This window comes from Leopardus geoffroyi, chromosome C1, assembly GCF_018350155.1.
Source record: "Leopardus geoffroyi isolate Oge1 chromosome C1, O.geoffroyi_Oge1_pat1.0, whole genome shotgun sequence".
Lineage (NCBI taxonomy): Eukaryota > Metazoa > Chordata > Mammalia > Carnivora > Felidae > Leopardus > Leopardus geoffroyi.
The window spans coordinates 169174520-169197311 of NC_059328.1; positions in this window are offsets into that span (position 1 = coordinate 169174520).

Below are 22792 nucleotides of genomic sequence, written 5' to 3' on the forward strand. Positions count from 1 at the left end.
TGTGACCTGAGCCGAAGTCGGCCGCCCAACCGACTGAGCCACCCAGGCGCCCCTAAGTGGTCTTTTAATGTGTACTATTTTTTTAGGTTTCAAATTTACATAGTTTTGAATGGGGACTATATCCCCATGGTGTAAACTATGAAGATCTCCTTCCTGCCTTGGCTTCCAATTCACCCAGTTCCCCTCTGTGGATGTAATTTTTCCCGCTTCTTGTCAATCCTTCAGAGTGTATGCATGTAAAGGAAGACCTATATTTTAATACGAGTGGTAGTATGCTCTCTGCCCCCCACATACCCAAATTTCTTAGAGATTGTTCCATGGCAAGATAAAGATCTATTTCATTCTTTACGAATGTGCCATGATTTATGTAAACAACTCTGCTGATCATCAGTAAAGCTATCACAAATAATTGTACAGGCTGTAGAATCTGTAGGTTCTATAGTGTGGAATAATTCCGTAGAAATACACCCATTTTTTTTTTTTCTTAATAGGCGGTTCTCTCAACAGTAGAATTTTCATGTACTTGATAAATGCACAAGGAAAAAGTGGTTTTAAATAATCTTTTAATTTAAATTGATAATATTCTATGAATTTATGAGGAAGTAGATCCTAAGACCTGGAAATTAGATGTGTGCTTGTTTTTGTCTTGTTTTTACTTTTTCCTTTCCTTTTTTTCTTTTTATATTCTCTTTTGTTTTTTTCCTCCCTCTCTTCCTTTCTTCTTTGCTTCCTCCCTCCTTCTTTCCTTCCCTCTCTTCTTCCTTTATTTCTCCTTTTCATTTTACAATATCACAACAGCTACGATTTGGTTTTTATTAATGGGCCGATTGAGAGCTATGTAACCACTAGGTGGTGGTACAAGAACACAGGGAGAAGTAATTTTGTAAACAGACGAGGAATTAGTTTTGATTTCCTGCTCAGTTTTTAAATTGCTATACACTTGGGCCCTTAAATGCCTCCTAAGGGATGTCATTGTGATTGCTGTTTAGCAGTTGAGCTGACATAAAATTGATGTTGAGCTTTACAACAGCTGTTCTAGACCACTTTATGTTGATGCTGAGACTTTTTAAAAATGCTCATTGCTTGAAAATGTTAACTCTTCAGTAGGAATCTGTTAAGTTTTCTGCGTGATTTGAAGGGCCTGCTTATATTTCTGACTGATTTACACATCTTACAATGTTACAGTTGAGACTACTTAGAATTTATAATCCTGCTTTATTTAGCTGCCTGAATTTTCAGTAAAGAAATGACAGTTTCCTCACTACTTCCTGTGGAAACGACAAAAGGCATCTGCCTACTATGGTTTTACCCTATCGACTGCAATCTGGTGTTTTATACAACCTTGCAACATTGATCTTCATCGAATGGGTAAAACATATATTTGAAATGATTTTGGAATTTGATGTAAAAGTATTTTCTGTGTGGGGGTTAGCGTAATTAATTTTTTGGAAGCCTACCTTGTCCCTTTTAACATTCTGAATGCGTGCTTAGAAATTTTGGATTTGATAATTCTCCTTGTCACACACACACAAAGGAATCGAGCATAAATACTGAAGGATCTCTGATTCCAATGAGAAGACTGGAATGGTATGATCATTTGCATTTACCTTCTGCTGAAATTCTGGGTATCGAATTCAGTACAGGGGTGTGGTTACAGCTAGCCGTGAATATTCCGCGGGAAGCCAGCGCATGCGCACTCTCACGCTCTCAGCCGATGTAAGGTCCCTATTGGATTCGTAGAAGCGGATATACAGTGGGTCTCCTTTGTCACAGCATGTCATGTCAAGTGACAAATCCACATCTTCCAGAGAAGAAGTCTCCTTGTAACAAAGTTCCCACTGCCTTGCTTTGATGGGTCAGTTATCTTTGGACAATATCGAGGCAGATCCCTTCGTTTTCATACCTATTGATAGTTCTACATGTGGTTTTTACTAGTGCTCTCTAGATTAGAAAATGAAGAAGCAAACTTTTTAGCTAAATTGTCTCACAGGTTTTGCTGACGATCATGCTTTCTTGACACTTAACATGTGTAGTCTCGCTAATGAAATCCTGTGATCTGATATCCCACAGTGGTTTGTGATAACATGACACCTGAAACTTCATGTAAGGCATTTGGTGTTTAACTAAAAGGAAAAATGGCTTCTTTGTACCTGTTAACACATTAGGGGAAGAAAACAATCATAAGGTTCAGTTCAGAAGAGACCTCATTTAGAAGCCTCCCTTAGATGATGAGACCATTACAACATTGTTCTAGGAAATAAAATCAACTGTAGCCGATTCCTTGGTTTTATTAGGAGAGATAGCCCATTTTGTGATCTGTAATGTTTAAATCAATTGAACGATACCGAAATCTCTCCCCTGAAATGGCTGTTACACAGCTTGCAACCTTTTGTTCAAGAGATTAAGTTTGCATCTCCTCACATTATCTCCTTGTAATTGGAAAACTTTCATTTTGACAGAGAAAATGTGCCAGTATCCCTGTGAGCTTTGCCACAAGCCAATGCAGAATGCCATCTGGAGGATGCACGCCCAAGCCCTGCAACAGCCTCCTGTCGGGTTGTATCTGGAACTTTGCAACAGAAAAACTAATAGCATCTTAAGCTCCATTTGTCTAGCTCGCTAGTGCTCTTGGCAGAGGTCATAACCAGCAGTGGTTTTGTTGATTTGCTGCATCAAATGTAATTAGGTTAAAGCACTCACTGACAGAGGCTCTGATAATGGCATACAAGCCTCGGGCCGAAATTTACCCATTGTGTCAAATTTAAGTTTAGATCAACAAAGACCTACTAATTTCATTGCTGGAACAAGAGAACTTCCTAATTTTTAAAGATGCGAATTTTGGACAAGATTTTTTTTCCTTTGGGATCTTGTAATTGTTTTATTATTATTTTTTTTCTTTTTGTTTTTTAGTCCCTGGCTCTGCAGTGAAGTGGTTGATACTTTGTGCAAGGAAAGAACGCGTCACGTGTTCACAAGCCGTACTTCCCTTCCGAACCTTACCTTTGAGTACGCTATGGAAAATGAGAAGACATTTTTCGAGTTCTATCAAACAACTTTGAACTCTATGAAACTCAACAGTTTCATACTTGTGAGGGCAGAGGTAACATTATTACTGGCCCTTGAACTCTTGCTTACTGGAAAACTCCAATAGTGCCAGAAACCTCTTCATAAATGAGTCAGTTTCAGGTTCTGAGTAAGATAGAGAAACTATTACTTGGGGTTAAATTTAGGGCAAGGCTGGGCCCAGAGCATAAGATGGGCTTCAGCTGTTATTAGGAGCCATAAGGAAACTACAAAAAATTTCTGCTTACTGCAGAGAAGGAAAAATTCAGCAGAAGTAAGGGTTACCAGTTTCCTGCATGAATGTTGTAAAACAGGTTGGCAGCGGTCTGTGTTAGAGAGGGAGAGCTTGGGCCTGGTCTGGGCAGGTGGTAGCACTTCCCTGGAATGGTTGTGCCCATGATCTGGATGAGGCGCTTCGAAGAACTAGCGGAGAAGTTAAGTATGATGTCATATACAAAATAACAATGATACGTAAAATGCATTTTTTTTTTTTTTATCGACTTCTAAATTTCCTCTCACTTTTCTGCTTCTGGACTATACGGTCGATCCTAGGTCTTACAAAGAAATCGCTCTGAAATGTCCAGGGGATGGCAGTAATGTCTGTGGACTTGGTGCCACATGGTGGAAGCTGTCTTAGTTGGAGTTTTCCAGGTATGCTGCTTTTGATAAAAAGCAATAGGCATATGTGAGAATGAGGTTAAGTAAGTGTTTATTTGAGGATTTAATATCATATACGCTGTAGGAGTAAAGCAATTATCATGCTGTTAATTTCACATTCATGTATGGCTTATTTATTTGTTGTTTACCTCTCTGCATAATGAAAATGCCATGGAAATCTGCTTCTTCTGGCGCTCTAATTTTAAATGAAGCTAAATGTCATGTAGAATTTTAAGTTACAGATTGCTAATTCCATTCTATTTTAGAAACTCTATGAGAAGCCCCTTTGTTCTTCCAGAATTCTTTTTAAGAGGAATTAAAGCATAATTGTCCAAGTAATTAGAGACTAGGTAGTTAATAGATTACAACATGAATCTGAAGCATTATAGGTAAATTTTCAACCATATAGTTATCGGAGCCTTTGTGTGTGTGTGTGTGTGTGTGTGTGTGTGTGTGTGTTTCTAAAATTCAACACCTCAATTACTTTTCTGACAGAGAAGATAATAACATATTGCCTCTACTGCTAAGTTATTTGTATCTGGCCTACTTGTAATTTGAAGACAGAGCCAACGTTTGGTGATGTGCTTTGGGAAGCTCCAGGGCAACAAGGTTGTCATCTATTTACATGACATGATATCTTTAAGAAACAGTAATTGGCAGAATTCTAAGTTAGTTTACCTTCTGGAAATGGAATTTAAAAAAGAGAGAAAGAAGGGAAGGAAAGAAAGGAGGAGGAAAGAAAGGCCAGAAGGAAGAAAAGGAAAGAAAGAAGGAAAGGAAAGATATCTGTCTTCAGGGCATGTGAAGTCCCTCTCCATTTTGGGAACCCACTGAAGTCACATGCCACAGATTCCACTTCCCGACCTTTCCTGCTCTTCTCTGCCTAATACTAGATCCACATCTGGAACCAGAATGGTGTGCCTTCCAACTTATTCCGCATATTTTATTCATTCGACAAGCGTCACCGTGGGCCCACCATATGCATCGTAAGGTCCCAACCCCTGGGTGGCTGTAGCCTGATGGAGATGATAACACACAGATGTGAAATAGTGAATAAAAACTACTGCAAGTCAGTATACATTTAAATACTCCAAAGGCAGAAATGGTTGAGGAAATTCATGTCTGAAAACCTTTAACACAGTCTGCAAAGCTTGGTATGTGCCAGTTGTTCAATTTCCATTGTTATTTACAAAAGTGAAGCTTTGAATTAAAAAAAAAAATGCACCATCTGCCTACCCATGTAATAATGCTTGGTTTTATTCCCAAGCATATCAACCACTGGCTTGGCATTTTAACTAACTGGAACACGTTTTTCATTAGAATGTGTCTGTGTCTACAAAGGGCCTATTTTCCTGTTTGCTCATTTTAATATCTTTGCCCCTTTACTCTGTCTTTTGCTGGACTTGAAGCTTTCTCTGTGTAAGTACGGCCAGTGTGTCAAATGACCTTGGCCTCTCAGATACCTCATGTGCAGGTTATACCCGACACCTCTCTTTTGCCAGATACTTAATCAATCCTTGTTCTCAACTGACTGCATAATCCATACTACATTGAGTACCTATTTTTGGTGGACACGTAGGGTATATACAGCCCTGTAAGGATACAAAGAAGTACAACATGTCATCCGCCCTCAACTGAGTTTCAGTCAAAGAAAAAGTACATATAAAAATACTCTCTTTTAAGCAGAATTATCTAAGTGCCAGAGTGAATGTTACACATTTATTCATTCAGTCAGTCATTTGCTCAACAAATATTTATTGAGTGTTGTGATGTGTCAAGTACAGTGTGATTCACTGGAGACATAAACATGGATCAATCATCCATGGTGCCTGCTCTGCCCTTCTTGGAGGAAGTAGATACCGTTATAGGAGAGAATTTTGTTACTCAGAGCGTATCCAAGAATCAGCAATGTAGGCATCACTGAGGAGCTTGTTAGAAATGCAAAATCTCAGGCCCCATCCAGATCTGTTGAATCCAAATCTGCATTTTAACTAGATGCCCAAGTGGCTTGAAGTAAAAACTTAAAAGCACTGGCTACAAGGAGTATAGAATGCTTTGCAGGGGAGCTGAAATAAAGGAGTCCCCAAGTTTTATTAAAAGAGGAAGGAAGGCACATTTAGGCAGGTTAAAATTTTTTTCTTATCCTGTTGGGCTGTCATAACAGAAGATCATAGCCTGGGTGGCTTCTAAACAACAGAAATTTATTTCACACAGTTGTGGAGGCTGCGAAGTCCAAGATCAAGGCACTAGCAGATAAGGTGTCTGATGTGGGCTTGCTTCCTGGCTCATAGACCCCAGTCATCTTTCTGTAACCTCACAGGGCAGAAGGAGCAGTGGAACTCCCTGGGGTCTCTTTGTAAGGGCACTGGTCCCATTCATGAGGGCTCTGCTCACATGCCCTAATCATCTCTCAAAGGCCTTATCTTCTAATCATCACACTGGGGATTAGGTTTCAACATGAATTTTGAGGGGACACAAACATTCCAGTCTTTATAGCAAAGGAGATTAATTATAATCTGAAATATGATTCAAGATGGGAAATTTTGGAAGTTAGCTCTTTAATGATCTTGTCCTTGTGATGATCCACAGGGCGAAGTGATTGAGAAAGTATGATAATAACAAATTCAAATCTGGGGGAAAGGAGAATAGTTAAGATTCTAGACTCTCGAAGTAGGGATGGGTTGTCAGTGGCCATGCAGCCCCAGGTGTGTGGGGCTTTCTTATGCAGAACACATGGGGGTAACCATTAATATTCACAAAGGTGATTTTTTTAAATTAATTTTTAGGGCTGGTGTTTTTTGAATCCTAAAATTATAGTGACAGTCAACAAGTAGATACAAATCAAGGTATAGTGTTTTCTATAAACCAATTTTTCTAAAACACATCTAATTTAGTAGACCTTAAGTATGGGAGAAAAGGAGGCATTAGGTAGGATTGGTAGTCTTCAAAATTAACGGAGGACGTTACTTAGTGGGGAAAGACTGTTTACATCTTTATGGAGTTAGGTCGTTATAATCAAGCAAGGTCTTAAGAGTGTGAGAAAAAGAATTTTATCTGTGGTACCTTGATCTACTGAAGTCATCCTTTCTGTTACCCCTCCACCACCTCAGCTTTTGTGGTCTTTAACACAGGAGAAAATGAAGATAGCATTATGGCAAAAGCCAGGCAGGGTAATAAGGGAGGGACGGGGGGGAGGGGTGGGGCGGAGACTAGTGACCTAATCAAGTATACCTTTTTGAATCATACTGTGCCAAGTGGTTTCTGTCCTCATGGCTTCTGTCCTCATGTAAGTTCTGTCTTCTTTCTACACAGGGATGTTTCCATTCTCAGGTTTGTAAGAAACTGATTGTAAAACCAATCAACCTAAGGTCAATCAAAAAAACTTACATTTGCTTATCAGGCTCTTAAGACCGCCTCAGCAGATGATTTTGTTTCTGAGATGTTTTAAAAATGACATCCGTATCTCATGTTTTATGGGCATCTGTTAGTGTGGCATTCCATGTGCTTTACACACATGACTTCTCTGCACACAAACCTGAGCTGACAGGGAGAAGCCTGCAGCTCTCCAATAAATGACAGACTTAATCAGTGAGACAGAGAGCCTAGGGCAGTGCGCCGGCCAAAGTTTGCCTTACAAAGCTCAGAGAACACCATTTGAAAATTTTCGATGCCGATGTTTCAAATGTATCAGCAGAATGGTGAGAAGGTGTTCTTTTTATATGACTGGAATGTCTCAAAACAACATGATAACTCCAGGATTTTAATTTCTTAGCCAATAAAGCCAGGAAGCTGGAGAAGTAAAGGTGGCTATGTAGGGGTTGGGATGAGGAGCTTTCTAGTCGCAGGTGAGGTCTGTAAGTGACATTGTTGTAGCAAGTTGAAAGCTTAATTGATTTAATAATTTGGAATAGTATTTTCAAAGTGGAATTTGTCTACTGTCAGTTAGACAGACTCTGTTTGGGAGTGAGCACTTTCTACATAGCCACAGAAGTACCCCCCGTCAAATGGATTTGTCGCTATATTGAGCCTTAGTGAATGTATATATATATGTTTGTAGTGTTTAAAGGCTAATAATACTTGTCACAATTTTGAGTTCCGTAGGAAAGCAGGTTGCACTACAAATACAAGCTATGTGGTGGGTGAATATTTGACTGCTGGGAATCCTTCAGTATTTAAGGTCGATTTGATATTTTACTTATGAAGATCACCATATGTGATAAATTAGGTGGTCAGTTTCTAGCAAACTGTCTTAGGTCAAAAGACAGATTGGGAAGCAAGGGTGGGTGGAAGGAAGGAAAGAAAAAGGGAAGGAAGAAAGACCATGTAACTATGAAGAACACTCTTACACTCATGTATTGCAAATTCTTGCTTAGTTTCAAATAGGAGCAACATTGGCTTCACGATGTCTTCCGAGGAGACTGTGATGGCAGCAAACATTTGACTATACATGTTCCAGTGCGTTTGTCCCGAATAGGTTTCACTGTTCTCCAGTCAGATTTAATGCACTTGAACTACTTAATTTTAGCGATCACTCTTCAATTATTATTTCCATAACGAAAGCCACACAAAATGCAAAAGTGTACTGTTTGTATCATTACTGATAATAGACGTTCTAAGTATTTTTTTATGTCTAAACCTGAGGATTTATAACACATCATGTAACTGGAAAGTACAGAGCAAATAAGAATATTTTCTTTAATTCCTCAAAGAACCATTGCATTTTATGAGATGATTCATTAAAATCCGCGAATACCATTTCTGAATATATGAAGGTAGAGTCAAATATTTTCTAGCAGACACTCTAAGGCCATATTTTTTTTGCTATCAACATTGAACGTCCTTTGGCTGAAACAGCGTCAGCTGTATATTTTGTCTTGCTTTATGCTAATATTTTATGTCAAACTTCTTTCCCACCATGTCAAAGTCCCGCCAGTGAGAATGACTCAAAATAGCTTTCCCAGTTAAGGAAAATCAAAACAAAACCGAACAAAAACCTGGGTGCTGAAAGAACGGCTGCATAGCGACTGGCGATTGGAGTTCAGCCAGCGAAAGAGAAATATGTGGTAGCAAAAGTGGCACCACGTAAATGATTATCAGTGGAAAAAATGTCACACATCATGTGGCCTCTGTCTGTTAATTTAATGTGATGCACTTGAGTGTAAAAATAATGGGCTCTGTCAGCCTTATTAATTATCTATGCTTGTTCTGGAAGTCAGGATTGTGAAATGCCTCTGAACCACCTGATGTAATGGGCCATTTTAGAGCTTTACAAGCAAGCCTCTGCGCGAGCAATTGCAATCCCAATGGCTAACTCATCTGCGGTTAGGGACGTTGTGCTGAGCTGGACTCACATAATAGCAATATTGGCCACAAGATGACGGAATAATCCGTCTTTCTGTAGTGGGTTTCTTTAGCCTGGTGGGACAAATTTCCTAGTTAATGAAACCATTTTGATGCCTGGGGCACTTCTTTGGCTCCGGCTGCCTCTGTTTGTCCATTACAGTTTAAATATACTGCATTTATGTTAATGGTAGAAGCAGATTAGTCTGTTATAATGCCTCATATGCGCTTCTTTGGTGTGTTCTTTAACATGACCCTTAGAAAGTGAGGAGACAAGCTAGCCTGACAGTGTTCTAACACAAGGAACTATTGATACCTTCGTGGCTGAGAATTTACAAATGGGACATTTGAAGAGGGAAATGTTTGTGAGTGAGACACCATGAAGGAAGATCGGGCTGCTGAGGGCCATTTCTGCTTTCATTGTTCAAGCAAGCTGATCCATTTTGGGGTGTGTGTGTGTGTGCGAGAGAGAGAGAGAGAGAGAGAGAGAGGGAACACACATTTACACTATGAGCTGCTGGAGCATAAAGAACATGTCTCTTTTTCCGTCCTGGATCTTGGCACTGTGTTAAGTACCCAATGATTCTGTGATATGTGTTTGTGAGGGGATAAGTGTCCTAGTGAAAATACATGAGATTGAGATGATGATGATGATGATGGTTGCTAAATAGGCTTTAAGATCTGGCCTGGCCTTATAGCTTTTATGATGATGATGATCTTTCTTACAAAGTTCAGGAGAGCTTTTTGTTGCTAATGTTTTCTATCCAACTACCTATGTATCTTATATTCAAGGAATAGAGTTGTTTTAGATCATTCTGAAAGGGGAAAAAAAACCTTATTATGAAGGGATAAAAGTGGAAACTTAATGTAAAATATTCAGGTCCACGTGCCATATAAGAGTTAGGAAGTAATCTAATTAGATGAAGATCTTATTTATGTATTTTCTTCCCATTGTAACTAAATTGATAACCAGATTTAGTTATGCCACTTAGATATATGTCCCACCAACATGGAATAATTAGTAAATGTATACCAACAAAACTTTTCCTTTTACTCTTTCACAGCAAAAGCTAATTGTTCAGCTAAAGTTAGGGGACATTGAGTAAACCAGTTAACCAACCTGAAGTTTGGTTTTATTGTATACAATGAGGGAGTAACATTGAGTGCTCTCTAAGGCCCTTTTTAGCTCTGAAAAGAATTGACTCTGTGATTTTGTGTCTCTCTGAATATGGCATAAGTAAATGATATTACACTTTTCATACTAGGGAAAGAATCATTTTCAGCTGTCTGAAATGGCTCTTTTCAGCCAGTTATTCTGGATTATATAACCTATTCATTTTCTTTATAGCTTTTACCACAGCCTCTAATGATCTTGTTTGTTTGTTTATTTTCCTCTTTAGAGTTTGCCTTTCCGTGGGGCTCGAGACTCTCTTGATCAGAGATGGATGCCCAGTGCTTAGAAAAACTGAATGCCTGGCACATACAGGGGAGTCCAATAAATATTTGTTGAATGAATGAGTGCATGAACTCAGCTGTGTCCCCAGAGTACAGCCTCTTTGTTCTTTAAAACAGCTTTACTTGGAGTTCAGTGGGATAAAGATGTGATGGGATCTATCATTTATAAAATAATCACTAAAGGATATGATTAAATGTTTTGCTTCATATGTATGTGTTTATGTATATATATGTGTGTGTGTGTGTGTGTGTGTGTGTATATGTATACACACACACACACGTACCATCTGCATTTTGTTTATGGCCTTATCACTTTAGCCAATCAAAAGTGAGATTTTCATCAGTAAGTTGTTTTCTTTCCTTTTTTCTTTTTAAGTTTATTTATTTAGACAGAGAGAGTGAATGAGGTAGGGGAGAAGAGAGAGAGGGAGAGAGAGAATCCCTAGCAGGTTACGCATTGTCAGTGCGAAACCCGATGTGGGGCTCAGACTCATGAACCCTGAGATCATGACCTGAGCCAAAACCAAAGAGACACCTGACTGACTGAGCCACCCAGGCGCCCCTTCATCAGTAAGTTGTTTATGTCCTTGTTTTTCTTTTTTTTTTTTTAACCGCTAAATTTAATTAGCCATTTTGTTCCTAAAATGTATGGCTAGCTGTCATACCTGAGTACATTGTAATTTCCAGGTACATTTTTGCATCATGTAAATAAATTTTCCCGTTGGGGATGTGCATTTTCATGTGAGGGAAGAATTTTTATCACCATTAAATGTGAATTTGTAAATTTTAGAATTCATTGTGGAAAGTAGTACATCTTGTAATTTCCCACCAGCTTTTAGGATGTCGCCTGTTCTTCCATTGCTCTTATGTAATTTCCCATAGAATGAAAATGGTAGAAAATCTTTTCATTTATCCTTCATGAACTGGCTGAATTACTCCTTGCTTTAATGTATGTTCAAGTTAAGGGCCAATCTGGGTGCTGTTTTCTGAGCTTTAAATTTGTGGCAAAGGTAGACCTTTCTTTGTAAGACATGATGGGCCTTGCCTCCTAGTGAAGTAAATCCTTTCAAATTAGAAAAAAATTCAACTTGATTTGGAATACAGGATTATGAATATCAGTGAAAATAGAGTCTGTTTTTCCCTGTTACAGGACTCTATAATCGCTCTCTTTTGAATAGCACTATCTTTCACTGCCCTTCTTGGTTACATGCAACATGAAATAGTTTTTCTAACAATGTTAATTTAATCTATGAACCAACTTGTTTCCATCATTGGAAAGCTGTCAGGTTTTGGTAAAATGTATATATGACAATTTGTTGGAGGCAAACCTTTGCAGCCTGTGACTGTGATTTGCCCCCTCAGTAGATCTGGGAACTGTTGCTGACGATAGAGTTATGCCCATGTGTGTTTTGTAAGCACACCTGAGATTACAAACGAGCCAGGAGGTAAAAACAAACCCAGTGATATACTAAGGAATACGGGTTTTGGTAACATGGTAGGGAAAGAGGAAGGACAATAATTTGCATTTTGTTGCCTGGAAGACGTTTTCTGTGCCTCGGCTACCGTGGGCAAAGCACTCATCAGTATATCCTTGTTGTATAGCAAGAGTTGAACAAGAGATTCTCATCACAAACTTCACCCAGTATCACACATACATGGATGTATATTTCCATGGTACTCTCATTTTGATAATTCTTGATTGTAGCACATTGCATAGTAAGTACAACTGGTTTTGAATTGTCTTTAAAAAGGTATAAATTATGGCTCCAAAGCAACCTGGTAGAGGTGCAAATGAACATTAGCACATTTCTAAAATGGAATCATTTTAAATGCACACATATAGACGTGAATGCAGTCAGTCTACTTCATTTTTTGGAAGTTTATTGCCTGAAAATGGGAAATAGATGTGTGAATGCTATCAAGGGTGTGAAATCCTCCATTTGTACAGACTGGAAACTTGGTAATAATTATGAATATAGAAATAGCAGAAATTATACAAAAGTTTAGCAACGTTTTAATTTTAAATGTGTTTCAGGGGAAGAGTTTAAATATGCTTTTGGAGAGATTTTCTTGCAGTCTTTGATACTAAAAAGTTAGGGATTTCCAACCAGCTTTTATCAATGCTAATTTTCTTGTAATTTTAAAACAGAAAACTGCGTCGACTAATCTTTCTTATTTCAAAAGCTGCTTATTCTGTTTGAATCTGATAAACTCATGAGCCTCAACTTAACCTTTTTCTCTCTGCTCACATGAGCGGACAATGGGTTTCAGCTGCAGGGAGCATTAGAAAAGCTCGCCCGATCTCTCGGCCAGCTGGAAGCCAGGCTCCCCTGCTTTTCAGCCAAATAGACCCTGGCACTGAGTTACCCTAGGGCAGAGGTTTAACATGGTTTGAATGAAGCTTGGATTTTGAAGTATCCCATCCCTTTAGGTGGATGTCACTGGGAGTCCAAGACTCCTCTTTCATTAACTGGCCTCTCACATAGATGGCAATAGTGACCGAAAACAGCCAACCACTAAAACAGTTGGTCCTTTTTTATTATTTGTAATTTTGTCTATTTGCATGAGAGCCTGGCAGCATATGGCCTGATGAATTAAAAAAAAACAAAACCCCGTCAAGTCTCATCTACTGGCCAGAGCCTCTAGCTCGTGGTGTTAGCAGGGGCCAGCGGTGTTCCACCTGCCACTTGTCTGGAGGGTGCGGGGCATAAACTGATGACCTACTAGGTTTCTACAGCCAAATAGCGCTTGGCTAATGCCATGATTTAATTCCTAACCGTACTGTCAGAAATGGCTAGAAGGGGCAACACCCACTGTTTCAATAGTAAATCTGATTGGCAAGCTACCTGCTCTTTGCCTTATCTAGTGTCCGATGCTAATTGTGCCCTAGAAGGCCAACAGGAATAGAGCGGAGCAGAAATGCTTCTGATGCAATGGACACAGGGTCGGTTTTGAGTAGAAATGCACAGGGATGTACAGTCACGTTTTCGTTCCCTGCTAGAGGGACTAGCGGCAAAACCAGGGAAATACACAAATATCTCTGCAATGCATCTGTTTGCTTTTATACTTGGTCATTTCAAAGTCAGAGATTTATATAGTTCTTGCATTTTGCTTTTTCTGAATTAGCCATTGTCTTTAGCTGTAAAGTTGGAGAAAAGGAATTTATTTTATGATTTCTGAGAACTGGACATTTCTTTGCCTGAAACAAGGAAATGAAAATGAGGTTCCCCCTTCAGAGTTAAACCAAATTACAAACCTTACTTTTTCTCCTTCATTTTGGGTATATGCGATTGTATGTCAGACAAACCATGCAAACAGAGAAACAATGTACAGACTCATACTGAGTTAAGCATTAGGAAAGTAAAAAAAAAAAAAAAAAAAATTGAAATTCAAAGTCCATCTACTGACCCATTTTGATAGTTTAGAAATCTTGGATTTTTCCTGCATTTTAAGATCACTAAATACATGCATACTAAAGACATACAAGTCAGAATTGCCAGCGATCAAAGAAAGGAAATGATTTGGGGGTAAAAGCTTCTGTGATCTTATGAAGTGAGGGATTTTCTTGATAAGCCACAGCAGGCACATTCAGTATTTTGAGACTGAATATAGATAAAACAGTTGACAGCATAGAGCACAAATCCCTGCTAAATGGTAGGCATTGTTATCCCACTAAATCCTAAGAATAACTGTGTGAGGTATTTTATGTTTATTGTTTTATGTTTAACAACCAGTAGAGCAAGGGTACTGACCAATCAGAATAGCAGCACTGGAGTGGAATCCCAGAAGACTCTCTGGTGGTGAGGTTTTGACTCTTTGGTTTCCTGAATTTTGGGGAGGTCCAGAGGATCCTGGTGTAGGGTGGGATATGGGGATTGGTGGCATTTGGGCAATAGCCATTTCCCAAAAGATGCAAGTGCTTCGAGTTTTTATTAACCAGTAGTAACTCTGTGGTAGTTGAACATCATCCGCAGAGGTAGGCATTATTTTACATATGAAGAAAGACACTGTGGCTTAGAAAGGTTAATTAATTTATTCCAAATCAGATTGCTTAATACGAGGCAGAGCCAGGATTCAAATCCACATCTGTCTCTAAAGACTGACTGAGCTCTTCCACGCCATGCCACTCCTGTAATGCTTCCTGGAAATTTCGCACTAAAAAGTTGAGTCCAGTTTTTGCTGATATGTCACCTGAATAATGTGGATAAAGACATCAGATGTGCCCTACCAAGTGATGGAAGCTTGCCTGAGAGCAGAGAGAGCACCCTTTAAACTCAGTGGACTCCGAGATTAGATTGATACATGTTCCTACATGTAACTCACGCTTGACAGTTGGTTGAATTAAAAGAAGACCTCTGTTGTACTTTCACATACAGCTGTGTATAGGATATATACCAGCCACCTTTTCAGATAAGATGTGATTCTGGCTAAGAGCAAGATATTAAACTCTTAAAAATATTATGCGTTTCCAGTTGAGGTAATTTAAAGTTTGTTTGTTTAGAGAAAGAGAGAGAGAGGGTGTGTGCACCTGGGAGAGGCAGAGAGAGAGGGACAATGCCAAGCAGCCCCACACTGTTAGCATGGAGCCCGATGGTGGGGAGGGGGGGGTTGAACTCCTGAACTGTGAGATCATAACCTGAGCTGAAACCGAGTTGGACGCTTAACCAACCGGGCCACCAGGCACCTTAAGGTAATTTAGTTTAAACTGAACTAAGTGGACAAGTGTTGCTTCAATTCAAAATGAGTATACATAACTAAAGCTTAAATTGAATACGGTTTAAAATTTTCATGCCGAGAAGTGAAATTTGTCCTGAGAGGTAGCATGTATTAAGTGCTATATGGTAGTTCATTTCTTCCTAAGGAAGTAAAAACATATTGCAAGGAAATTGCAAAGTGATGAGATGGTAAGTTCTTTCCTTTCTTACGGGGCCAATTAAGGAAAGACTATAGATACACTCAAATGTATAGCCACATTCAATTAAAAAAAAAAGTTCAAGAGCATTGATTTTACTGGATAAAATGTAGCTGCAAACATTCTTTAATATATGAACAGATTTTGTTCCAAATGCCTATTTGTAATTTGGTATTCTAGAATTTTATATGCAGATTTCCATATATAAAATTGGCAGTAGCTTTTGTTCTCAGTCTAAATAGTAAAATTTATTTTACCTATATTTCAACTATAGAATTAATTAAACTAATTATGTTTTAGGCTCTACTTTCTATGTATTGTTAAGGAAAGGAAAAACATTCTGAGATCCGAGGTAATTTCCCATAACATACTTGCATCTTGACCTCCAGTCTTGACATAAAACAAACAAACAAACAAACTAAAACCCATAGTTTAGATCACATCCTCCCATATTTTCTCCGGAACAAGACAGAGGTTCATCAAGGAAGAGGCTAAAGAATGAGGCTGCTTGCTTGGATTTTCAGTGTGATTCTGGGAAAACACTTTGAAGAATGTTGTAAATCTAACTATTCCATATCCCAACTATTAGCATAAATTGTAGCACTTAGAATCTTTTTTTATGGGACAGCTATGATTTTAATTCATTTATTTCATTCATTTAAGTGCACAAAATGTTTTTTTTAATGACAAAGGAAAAGAGAAGTAATAACAAAATTTTCAACTGTGAAATTTTGTTTAATATTGTATGTGATAATTTAACATACAGTCCAACCAGACAATGAAACTTAGGGTTGCCTCTTCATTCTATTATACATTTTCCAAAATACTTATTTTTATGTTCAAAATTACCCAAAAAGTGTTTCATTATGATGACTATATTTTCTCAAACTATATTCTCACATTCTACAGTAGAACATTTTAAAATAGTTTTTGTCAAAACTAATTACATAAAGTACCTATTTGAATGGAAGTTTCTGCAGGCATATCTTTGTAAATTAAATATAAATCCTGCTAAAAACTGAAATTGATTTAATCAAATTTAGGTATATTATTACTTTCTTTAGAGGACAGAAGAATATAATCCCCACAAGCATCTTTTGCAGTGTTCTGAACCTACCAGTGTTACAAATTCATTAAGAATAACATAGACTTTTGTAGTATCTCAAGCTCCTTTATTGTAATCTGCAAAATGAGCACCTACTTCAAATAGGCCTCTACTAGAAGAAATAAAAGATAGTCATTATCATGAGGACTGTCAATGTGTGTATAACCCTCAGGAACATTCCTGAAGCCTGGAGAGATTATTCACATTTGCTGTAGAGAAGAGAAAGGAGACAGAATGCTGCTTTGAACACTAAGGTGAAGGTAAGGCTCACCAAGAAAACATAACTCTCGCTATTTTAGTCATATAAATTGTTTACATCTCGCACCATGTGAGATTGGATATTCAACTTAAAGGTAGAGAGATTGAAATCCCAAAAGTGCTTTGCCTTCTGAGACCAATATTCTATCAAAGCATATTCTGCCACTGGTGGGTAACAGTCATATTTTATGAATACAAAAAGATTTTTTATGAGTTAATTTTTTATTTGGTAACTTCCAAAACTCTTGTAGTTTATAGGCTCATTTTCCTCTGACCTTGAGAACACATTACTGCTTCACATTCATATGTATGACCCTGGGATACAGTGCCGCTCTATGTTTTGACTCCCTTCCAACCACAAATGCTAAATTAACTGGTGAAACAGAACTATTTTATTAAAACTATACATTTTGCCATTATGTAATATGCAGATTTATCAGGAGAAATCAGAACAGCTTTCTTTCCACTCTTTAGCAGGTGATGCTGAATTTCTAAATAGAAAAATATACAATTGTAATTTATAACATCTTCTTAGTTCCTGCTAGTGATTAGTGTTTAAAACTATATTTTTATTTTATTTTATTTTTTTAATTTTTTAATTTTTATTTATTTCATTTAAATCCAAGTTAGTTAACATATACTGTCATAATGATTTCAGGAATAGAATTGAGTGATTCATCACTTATATATAGGACCCAGTGCTCATCCCAGCAAGTGTCCTCCTTAATGCCCATCACCCATTTAGCCCATCCCCCAACCCAACACGCCTCCAGCAACCCTGATTGTCCTCTGTATTTAAGAGTCTCTTATGGTTTGTCTCCCTCTCTGTTTTTGTCTTATTTTTGCTTCCCTTCCCCTATGTTCATCTGTTTTGTTTCTTAAATTCCGCATATGAGTGAAATCATATATTTGTCTTTCTCTCACTGACTTATTTTACTTAGCATAATACACTCTAGTTCCACGCATGTTGTTGCAAATGGCAAGATTTCATTTTTGATTGTCGAGTAATATTCCATTGTGTGTGTGTACATATATATATATATATATGTACACACACACATTATACACACACACACACACACATATACACACATACACCACATCTTTTTTATCCATTCATCACTCAGTGAACATTTGTACTCTTTCCATACTTTGGCTATTGTTGATAGTGCTGGTATAAACTTTGGGGTGCATGTGCCCCTTGGAATCAGCACTTTTGTATCCTTTGGATAAATAACTTGTAATGCAATTGCTGAGTCATAGGGTAGTTCTATTTTTAATTTTCTTGAGGAACCTCCATACTGTTTTCCAGAGTGGCTGCACCAGCTTGCATTCCCACCAACAATGCAAAAGAGATCCTCTTTCTCTGCATCCTCGCCAACATCTGTTGTTGCCTGAGTTGTTCATGTTAGCCATTCTGACAGGTGTGAGGTGGTATCTCGTTGTGGTTTTGATTTGCATTTCCCTGATGATGAATGATGTTGAGCATCTTTTCATTTGTCTGCTAGCCATCCGGATGTCTTCTTTGGAACAATGTCTATTCATATCTTCTGCCCATTTCTTCACTGGAAGATTTGTTTTTTGGGCGTTGAGTTTGATAAGTTCTTTATAGATTTTGGATACTAGCCCTTTATCTGATACGTCATTTGCCAATATCATCTCCCATTCCATTGGTTGCCTTTTAGTTTTGCTGATTGTTTCCTTCGCTGTGTAGCACTTAGAATTTAAGAGCCAGGTAGCACTTCAGAGATCACCAAGTTAGGCATATCCTCCTCTTCCTTTAATTCACAAACACAGGTTAGGGCTAAAGAATCGTCACACCTTTGCTTGGCCCATTTTTCTTCTTGGTATAGTGCAAGCTAGCTATATAGCAAGATTTACAGGGTGTTTGAAATCTATGTGCTAAGAAATGTTTATTTTCATTGCAACCTTCTTTCATTAAAGCACCTATTTTGTTAGGGTCTACTCATTGTGCGAATATTTCTTAAATCCTGTGCATAGCGTAATCCTAGCTGCTGGCTAAATACAGAAACAAATAAAATATGGTTTCTGCTTTCAAGATGATTATTTTCTAGGCAAGAACAAAGTGTACAAGTAAACCAAATAGCAATTCAAGAGCTTAATCAAGAAAGTAAACACATGCCTCCAAAATAAAGTTCAGACGAGAGGTGCTATGAGTTTGGAAGAAGGATGGAGAACTGTGGTGACATTGAGATAGATTGATTCGTAAAAGGGCAGGACAACTGAGGCTGGAACAAAAAGTATTTGAGCCACTGAAAATGGAACAGAAGCACAGAGCACGGGGGAAAAAAAAGGACCTAACACGAATTGATGATTTGTTGGAAAGGGTTACGAGGACAGAGTCTAGATGTAGTTTGTGGTACCTATATTAAAGCCATAATCATTCACTACCAAGCTGGTAGGAGCAGTGATCACTTGGTGATGGTGAAATGCCTGAATTTGGTGGAGGTGGGGGTAGGTTGTCAGGAGACAGAGGTTCAACCCTACACACCAGAAACACCATTTTTGAGGAGAAGCTAGACCTTTCCTGCCTTCGGATGTCTTTTCCATTCTTCAAATGTGAAATGAGGGGTTTGTGTTGGGTGGTCTCCAAAATCCCATCCAGTTCATAGTTTATTAGTGATCCATTTTGGTGAAACGAAAGTAGTGGAGTGGTTTCTGAACAAAGGGATGAAAGGAGTCAGAGAAAAGAGGTTCTAAAGAGGATGGGAAGGGAGGGGGGAGTGATTGGCAGCATGCCAAGACATGGTGAGCTAAGTGGGGCAGGAGGGTCCAAGAGTGGGCACTTCTGTAGTTTGAAATGGTATCTGGGTCTGGCCTGAGAATTTACATGTCTACCTTAGACTGCCTTCTGTTCATGAATGACTCTCTTCTCTCTCCTGCACTTCTTTCAGTGTCCTTACCACCGTGCCCCCTGGCCACGTGCACCCAAACAGTAGAGAGCAGAGCACAAAGTAAATGGGTTATCTGCTTCCTGGAGCTCTTGCTTTCCGCTTTTAGATTTGCACATTTTCAGTTGCCACTGATGGCAATAATGGCTGCTCTGCTCCTTTGGTTTGCATGTCCAAGGTCAATAGCGCGATGACTGTATCCTTCAAACTGTCCCGGACACACCTAGAGACCACATTTTCAAGTATCTCAAGCTCTCTGTGGAATAGAGGAAATGTTGGCTAGGAGGAGGGACCAGAAAGAGACCAAGAGAATGCTACTCTAGGGGTCCCAAGGGAAAAAGACTACGTATCAAAGAAGCAGTGGCAGGTACAAGCTGGAGAGCCAGGGTCAGTACACAAAGCATTTCTTTATTTGCCAAATGCAGCTGTATGTGGTGCTTCCATTAACGTCTATTTATTGAGTGCCTACCATGTGCCAGATACTATTAAAGCTACTGTGATTTTCTATTAGGTCTAAGTCATTATGCTAAATGAAAATAAAGTGGATATAGTTTCTCCAAAAGGGATTAGAATTTTAAAATGTATTTCATGAGGTAGCATTTAGAACATTCACCATTGTGAAAATCTGCCAACATCTTTTTTTTTTTTTTTTTTTTTTGGCATGGGCTATATTATTGAAAGCACCTTGATACATTTGGTTCACAATTTTCTTTAAAATGATCAATCTTTAAAATATTTCATAAGTGTTACATGGGTACGCTTGCCATTTATTTTTGTTGTGAGAGAAATGCCTCCTGACATTAAAACGTCATCTTGTTGATGTCTCCATGTCATCCCTGGTCGGGATTCTCTGTACTCTATCAGTATAGAGCTGTCTGAAGTTCTCAAGACATGCTAAGCTATTTTGTGCCTCTGGATCTGTACATACACTAGGGGACTCCAGTGGGGAAAGCATATCCTTGCACGGAAAATGCCCACACAATAGTTTCACCAATGGTTAAAAATCTCGTTTAATCGGGCGCCTGGGTGGTTCAGTCAGTTGAGCGTCCAACTTCAGCTCAGGTCATGATCTCGAGGTCCATGAGCTCGAGCCCTGTGTTGGGCTCTGTGCTGACAGCTCGGAGCCTGGAGCCTGCTTCGGATTCTGTGTCTCCCTCTCTTTCTGCTCCTCCCCCACTCATGCTCTGTCTCTCTCTCTCTCTCTCTCAAAAATAAATAAACATTAAAAAATTTTTTAAAAATCTCCTTTGATCAAGTTTTTCACTCCAGTTAGATTGCCCATCTCCCCACTTGGGGCCCAATGTATTCTGTATACACTTTTATTATCCTATCTCTCACACGATAGTCACAGTTACTTGCTCAGTTTTCTTTCCCCAGCAAGATTTTATGACCTCGTTGAAGGCAGGAACTATGTTTTATTTGTGATCATGGCCTCAAGACGCAAAGAGGAGAAGCTTAGTATGTGTATGGCTAATAAATTAGATGAACGAATAAATGGATGAGTGGATGAACCAATAAGCAAACAACATGTGCATGCACACCTTCACCTCCTGCGAACACACTGTGCCGGTATCATGAGGAATGTGAAGAAACACAAGACGGATCCTCGCCTGAAGGTACTTAGAAGATGCAATAGCGATGCATTCTAAGAGATGCATATCATGGTTCCTGGATAATATAGCTTACAGGAAGAAGGCTTCCCTTTCTCAAGAATACAGTTATAAAAATCTTTGTAAGCTGGAAGAAATATTTTTAAAAAGCAGAAGTCTGTAGCTAAAATTACGCAGCCGGAATGCTTCACTACTCTCAGTGTGGATGTAGTGAAAACGTGTAGCCACCTGATGTTACACTACCGTTGACTTTTCAGTTTTGCTCTTTGGCGGCTGACCTGAACTTGGCACATTCTGTGTGAGATTGCTCAATCTGTCTGCTCCACAGAAAGCCACCTCCCTAACCACTACTTGTTGCTTTCTCTTTTCTAGTTAGCCTACACCCAAAGCCACTGTCAGGTGTCACAGGGATGAAACTTCAGAAGGTAAGTTAAAAAAAACAAAACAGAACAGGAACAAATGCTTTTCAAAACAGAATCTGATAAAGGCATTGGGGCAAGAATGCTAGGAAGGAAGGCACCGCTTTGCAGGGTTCCCTATCTGGGGCATGGAAGGGACTTACGGCCCTGTTTTTGTGGCGCCATAGACAGTGTGAGTGAAATGGGACAGAGTCTGGGGTCCCAAATGCCCTGAGAAGGAAGCAGGTTATGTTGTCTGGACAAGAGGAAATGCTTTATTTTTTGATGGGAGATTATTGGAATTTTAAAAGCCAGATGATGGCTAGAAAATATAACTGAAGTTTCATTAATTCCTTGGCTTTTTTTTTTTTTTTTTTTTTTTTTTTTTAAATTTTTTTTTTTTTCAACGTTTATTTATTTTTGGGACAGAGAGAGACAGAGCATGAACGGGGGAGGGGCAGAGAGAGAGGGAGACACAGAATCGGAAACAGGCTCCAGGCTCTGAGCCATCAGCCCAGAGCCTGACGCGGGGCTCGAACTCACGGACCGCGAGATCCTGACCTGGCTGAAGTCGGGCGCTTAACCGACTGCGCCACCCAGGCGCCCCATTCCTTGGCTTTTAAGAAGATTTTCTTCTTGCTGTTTCATTCTAAAAGTCTATCTTTAAACCCAAAGTGCAGATTAAAACTTAAATTAGTATAACCCACAAAGGAAAAGGCCTGTTGTTCATCAGGCCTCCTCTTTTCTCCCCCATCAGGGGCTGTAAACTTGGGGTGGATTCAGTATCATGTCTAAGATTTTTCTTACTTTCCTTTTGGTGAATATGGGATTTATGGCTCTTTTATTTATTTTTCTTAATGTTTATTTTGAGAGAGAGAAAGACAAAGTGTGAATGGGGGAGGGGAAGAGAGAGAGGGAGACAGAATTGGAAGCAGGCTCCAGGCTCTGAGTTGTCAGCACAGAGCCCGATGCAGGGCTTGAACTCACGAGCCGTGGGATCATGACCTGAGCCGAAGTCAGACGCTTAACCGACTGAGCCACCCAGGGACTCCAGTACATGACTTCTTTAAATGAGTGTTTTA